We start from the raw sequence: 6,556 nt of genomic DNA, 5'->3' as shown, positions 1-6,556 counted from the left end.
CAGCCAGACGCAGGCGGATACACGTCGATCCTGCCGCACATGATTTTCAGACGGGGCCGCCCGATCCGCACCTCCTTCCTTAGGGGGTGGGCACGCTCATTACCCCGCTGTGCCGAGGGGACAGTAGCAGAGTGAGCTCCACCACGACCCACGATCACAATAAACTACTTGGGCTACGCATTTTGTTACAGTCTGAGTGTCTGCATCCCCCCTAAATTCACATGCCGGGACCTGACCTCTGAGATGATGGCAGTGGGGGGTGGGGCCTTTAGGGGATTAGGTCATGAGAGGTGCCCTTACAAAAGGGAGCCCTCGCCCCTGCCCCCATGTGAGGACCCGGCGAGGAGACGCAGCCTTCCTATGAAGCAGGAAGAGGCCTCCCCAGACAGCACAGCTGCCACCTTCAACTTGGACTTCCAGCCTCCACAAGTGCGAGGCACAAATGTGTGTTGCTCGTGAGCCCAGGCTGGGTTTGTGGGGTTCTGTCAAGCAGCCTGGAACTGACCGACACCTCTCAACATCACTGTATTTTCTCATCTTCCTACTACGGACGTGCATTTCTGATCAAACCCTGCTTCAGAACAGTGGTTTAAAAAGCACAAACAGGGGCACCTGGGTGGCTTAGTCGGTTAAGCGTCCCACTTTTGCTTAGGTCATGATCTCGCGGTTCGTGGGTTCGAGCCCCGCGTCGGGCTCTGTGCTGACTGCCAGCTCAGAGCCTGGAGCCTGTTTCAGTCTGTGACTCCCTCTCTCTCTGACCCTCCCCTGCTCACGCGTCTCTCTCTCCTAGAAATAAATAAAACATTAAAAAAAATTGTTTTTAATAAATAAATAAATAAAAAGCACAAACAGGGGCATCTGGGGGGCTCTGTCGGTTAAGGGTCCGACTTCAGCTCAGGTCATGATCTCACGGTTCGTGGATTCAAGCCCCGCGTTGGACTCTGTGCTGACAGCTCAGAGCCTGGAGCTGCTTCAGATTCTGTGTCTCCCTCTCTCTCTGACCCTCCTCTGTTCATGCTGTCTCTCTCTCTCTCTCTCTCTCTGAAATAAAACATTAAAAAAAAGAAAATTAAAAAAAAATATATATATATACACATACTATAAAATGTACAGGCCCAAAACAGGCACCTTGGCTTGTATCAGGAAAGACATAGAACACAGGGCAGATGGGTTCCCTGACCCACAAGAGCGGCCTCGCCCCCTCGCCCCCCACCCCCTCGCCCCCTGCCCCCCCCTTGCCCCTCACCAGTGCACATGCTACCTCAGATCCCCCTCGCGCGCTGCAAGGCCGGGGTGACAGCTCAGTTGTCACTCACCGTGTACGACTCTTGGGAGCCTGTCTGCACCGACACAAGTCAGAGCCTCTGAGCGCCCCAAGGCTGCCTCTTCCATGCTGGCCCACGTGGGCCCGGACGCTGTGCCGTCCATCCCACCGCCACAGATTCCGGCTCCCAGGGCTCCCACATGCTTAGCAGACGGGGCCACAGGTGCAGATGTGAATGATAATTCACAACTGCCTGGTTGTGTGGGACTCACTGCTGAGAATCTTCTGCAGGAAGTGACCTCCAGCCGCGTCTGCTCCTGGCTCCGCAGCTGATCACTGCGATGCCAGGACTCTCAATGCTGCCCACACCGGTGCCCTCCACGTTGCCAGTCAGGGGCCAGGACGGGGGACAGCAAAGGGGACGGGACAGGGCGTGGAGCGAGAAGGGACGTCCCACTGGAATATGGGGGGTCCGTCTCTTTTCCCACAGGGTGTGACAGCAGCACCTGATCAGAGGCTGGAAAGGACAAAGGTCACTGGCGTGAGAGCAAGTGTCTCAGAGCCCTGGGTGGAGATGGGTGCGGCCACCCCCACGAACACCTGACAAGCACATGGAGTCTGCGCAGGAGATGGGGTAACAGTCCTGGAGACGGCCGTGGGTCAGAGGACAGCCCCCACGCCACCACATTTAGGTGCTGTTCACGAGGCAGGACGGCGTTGGATCCCAGAAGTGCCGGCAGAGGCTGGGCGCAGGCGCACTCGCACACACCAATTCCCAAGTGACGGAAGGACTTGGAAAATTCCGAGGAAGGAACCCCAGGGTGTGGGCCCCTGGTCCAAGTGCGGTTCGGGGGAGGCACCGTCAGGAGCCCAGGAACGCCTCGGGGGGAGGGGAACGCTGTCCGTCCTCATCAGATGGCGTCACGTCTGTCAGCCCACAGCCACAGCGTCTTAGACCTCTCCATCCTCTGCACATAAACTTACCCCATCCCAGAGCACTGCCAACCCCGCGGAGGCAGGCAAGGCCTCTCACCCTCCCAGACCCCCCTCCGCGGGACCCCCCACCCTTACCAATTGCTCCCCCTCTGCCTGTTCAGTCCCACAAACAGACCAAGCACGTCCCACCTTTAAAAAAGTGTTCCCCTCGGGCGCGTGGCTGGCCCAGTGGGTGGTGCGTGCGACTCTTGATCTCAGGGTCGTGAGTTCGAGCTCCATGTTGGATGTGGGGATTACTTCAATAAATAGTCTTAAAAAATAAAGATGTGGTACACGGGGTCTGCGTCACACTGGGGAGGCTGACCTCGGTCACGGGCTGGGGCGGTGTCCGCGGGGTTTTCCCCGTACTCAACGGACACCCTGTCGCTCCTCACACTTCTGCCCTCGGCGCCCATCAGCCGCCGGCAGCCATGCTCACTGTGGCAGCCCGGGGTGGTCTGGGGTCTCTGCGGTCCCTGTGCATTTATCTGGGGCTCTTCCATCGGGAACAGCTGCCCTTTTTGTACCCGGAGTTTCTGCATCTGAGGGCTTTACATGGGCAGGGATTCGCAGATGCTTCCTTGACGCTTGGCTTGCAACCCGATTCTCCCTCAGTGCACCATCTTCGAAGCGCCCCAGCTCCTTCTGGGCGGCTCCTGGGCGCTCTCAACTAGCGCCCGTCTCTTCCCAGCACCCTTCCCTTCTGGCTCGTGCTCTCCCTGCCCCGGTCCCGGGCCAGCCAGCTCTCCAAGGGTCCCTGCTTTCCTATACTGGAAAACGGTGCTTGAAACCCAAGATCTGGGTGCTGGGAGGGGGTGCCCGTGCAAATGGGGTGTCTGTGTGCCCGAGCAAACAGTGAGAGCCCACACGTCTGTACCCTAACCCCGGCACACACACACTTCCATATTTGTGTCTGTCTCTGTGTACGCGAGGCTTACAACCACAGATCACACCGATTCCTGGGTCCAATTCAAGGCCACCCACCCCTCCCGCCCTGCTCCTCCCTACTTGTAACTTCTTGCTCCACCAGTGAGAAATCTGATTAGTCCACTGTGTGCTCACAAGTGTGTTCCCGCCTAGTGTGCACACGGCTTCAGGACTGCTTCCCAGATCCCCGTGCAAAACAAACTGACCTTCAGTTTGGTACAGTATCTCCAGCTGGTCCTCTTTGCCCTTCAATTACAGCATCCAGTCTAAATACCGTTTCACGGGGACTCACGTTGCTTCTTTCCTTCCCCATCGCCTTCAGACTCAGCATCCGCTGGCACGGCAACCCCCCCCCGCCCCCCCCTCCCCCGGCCGCCTTCTCTGGGTGGCTGTGTCCCCGCCNGCCGCCTTCCATGGTTTGCCTTCCTCCCGCTCCTCCATCTCTCCCCTCCCTCCCACCCCTGCTGGTGCCTGCTGCCTCCTTCAGTCTCCCGTCCATGCCCCTATACTTCTTTTGCACAAACCCGTTGACGCTGTCCACCTTCTTCTACCGCCATCCTTCTTACACGTGACACGTAAGGTACCCCGGCGGTCCCTCTGTGGGTTCACGGAGACGCCTGCCCCCGTTAAAGCTGCGCCCGTCCATAGTGGGCACACACCACGGTCCACCTCACCACCGTCCCCAGCACCCCGATGCCAAGTCGTGCTCACACCTCATGGGTGTGTGTTCACACGGCTCCCAGCCCCTGCAGGGAAGACCCCCAGAAGCAGTTTCTCAGGTACTGCGAGTCCTCCCTCCAGAGGCGTGCGGCCCTGCGTCCCCGCCAGCGACATGAGAGAGGGCCCGTGCACACGCACGCATGTTCGTGGTGGGAATCCGGTGACAAACGGTATGTCGTTGCCATTTCCATCTGCAGTTCCCTAGATACGAGGGAGCCTGGGTCTTTCTCCATGTCTGAAAGTCATTACTGTATTGTTTCGGTGAATTATTTCTTCGTGCCCTCTTCCCACTTCACCTGGCTTGGGGTCCTGTCTCTTGCTTCTTCTAACAGCTCTTTAGAAGCCAGGGATATTGTGAAGAGATGGCTTGTGAAGGCAGGTGCAGCAAGTATTCTTCCCACTTTGTCAGTATTTACTTTGTTTCTAGTCTCTTCTGCCATGCCAAAAAAAAATCTTCCTTTGTGCGTCGTCAAATTTCTCAATCCTTTTCTCTTATCGCCTCTGAATTCTGAGTCATCATTAGACTTTCCCTGCGCTGGTTGACAAACTCCATGGTGTGGTTTCGTTTCTTCACTTCCTAACAATTTGGGTCTCATTCTTGCAGGGAGTGAGATCGAATCTAACTTTATCTTTTTCCGAAGGACAACCTAGTTATAAAACAACCCTCCGTACCCAGCGATCTGACACACCACCTGGTCGTACACGTGCGTCCACACACACTAGGGGCTGCCTGCACGCTCTGTCCCCTCCTCCAGGATGTCCACACTCGGGCCCGGGACCCCCGCAGCTGCACACCCCCTGGTGGGCCGTCCACACTCGGGCCCGGGCCCCCCGCAGCTGCACACCCCCGGCCTGGCGTGCTAGTGCAGAGGGCTGGTCCCCCTCACGGTCTCTCTCGTCTCCCTGGCTATTTCTGCAGGTTTCATTTTCCACGTGAACTTCACCACCAACTTGCCAACTCCATAAACAGCTAACGTTTTCATGGGGACGACTTTAAGTCTATACAGTGGGCATATCTGTACGGTGTAGCCATCCTGTCCAAGAGCAGAGAGGCCCCTCCACGTGTCCAAGGCTACTTGTGGATCTTTCATGGCTGTTTTCAGACTCCCATCATAGAGGCCTGCACACTTCCTGATTTTCTCAGCAACCTCTTCCTTGTTGCTGTCGTAAAAGGGATTCTTCTCTGTTGTGTCTTCTGTTTACTGCTCATGTGTATAAAAGGCTATTTTTATGTTAATTTTGTACCTAGCTACTTAATTGAATTGTGAGGAGTCTGACCATTGGTTCTCTGGGGTTTTCCAGATAGATCACCGTCTCCTCTGCAAACACACGCGGTTTTACGTCGTCTTCGCCGGCTGTGAGGCCCGGGCAGCAGCTGCACTAGCTAGTACTGCCAGGGCGCATCTGGGCAGAGTGGGTGGGCGCTCTCACCCCATTCCTCACCTCGGTGGAAAGGTCCCTTCAGCAGGAAGACACCAGCTTTTGGACAAAAGCGTACACATCTCATCGGGCCCCAGACGGACCCTCTGGCAGGCTGCACTACACTGTGAACATACACAGCACCACTGAACTGTACACTTAAACCCGTGGCTAAAGTGCCAGATCACATACGTATTTCACCACGATCTGTTTATAAAGCGTGATTCAATTCCTGTTTTCCAAAGTATTTTTATGGAGTGGAGAACTGGGTTTTTTTTGGATTTTTATGGAAGCAATTTTACAGATGATATTGAATTTTGTTAAAGACTACTATCTATGAAGATATTTATCTTATTCATACACTTTGTAAGTTTTTTTCCTCAGGTACGTTAAAATATGTAGGGATTTCCTAATATCAAACAAACCTATGTTCTTAGAATAAATCCCATTCAGTCATGGCGTATTATTTTTATGTGGTGCTGGCCTCTGGCTGCTAATATTTAGTATGTTTGAATCAATCTCCATCACTGATGTCACGGATACAGTTTTCCTTCAGACTGTCATTCCCTGGCTTACGTATCCTACACACTTGCTTCATAACAAGGATTAAGAAGTTTCCTTCCTCTTCAGCCCTGCACTATTCGATGACACACTAGGACAGTCTGGTCTTTGAAGTTTGATAGAACTCCCTTGCGGCTTTCTGGGCCTGTGGTTTTCTGGGGTAGCTCCTTAATCCCTCCATCGGTATGTATACTTATTTGGAACCTCATGCTGCTCACATTTAGCAGTGGGCACTGACCCACTTTCCAACAAGCGCCTACTTACGTCTGTGGTACTGGCTTTACAGACCTCTGGACAGTTCACTTTGTCAGACTCGAAGGAAGCTTCACACCAGGAATTGGCTGCCGAAATACAGGGACCCTGGGCATGTGGCACCGTGAGGGCCATCAGCCCGCTGAGCCACGGGGACGGGGAACCACGTTGTGCCACAGGGACGGGAGCTCACTGCACCATGGGCACCTCAAGCGGCTGCGCCACGGGGACAGGAGCACGCCACGCCACAGGGATGGGGACCACGTGGCACCAGAGGGAATGGAACTCGCTGCACCACAGGCACCTCAAGCCGCTGTGCCTCGGGGACAGGGACCACGTTGTGCCACGGGGACGGGACCACGCAGCACCAAAGGGACAGGAGCTCACTGCACCACGGGCACCTTGAGCCGCTGAGCCACAGGGACGGGGACCACGCTG

The 6,556-nt window shown here is 55.5% G+C and overlaps 1 long non-coding RNA gene across 1 annotated transcript; it reads right to left on the bottom strand.

The window, feature by feature from the left end:
• Positions 1–1,002: 1,002 nt before the first annotated feature.
• LOC120240683 lies at positions 1,003–3,203 on the bottom strand. Its single transcript, XR_005530688.1, has 3 exons — positions 2,390–3,203; positions 1,537–2,191; positions 1,003–1,041 (listed from the first exon to the last, which is right to left on the bottom strand). It is a non-coding gene; the product is annotated as an uncharacterized LOC120240683 (long non-coding RNA).
• Between the last annotated feature and the right edge of the window lie 3,353 nt (positions 3,204–6,556).

This window comes from Hyaena hyaena, unplaced genomic scaffold, assembly GCF_003009895.1.
Source record: "Hyaena hyaena isolate Hyena2069 unplaced genomic scaffold, ASM300989v1 scaffold_254, whole genome shotgun sequence".
NCBI classification, from domain to species: Eukaryota; Metazoa; Chordata; class Mammalia; order Carnivora; family Hyaenidae; genus Hyaena; species Hyaena hyaena.
Note: the sequence above shows the minus strand (reverse complement) of the source record. Positions and strands in the feature narration are given on the sequence as shown.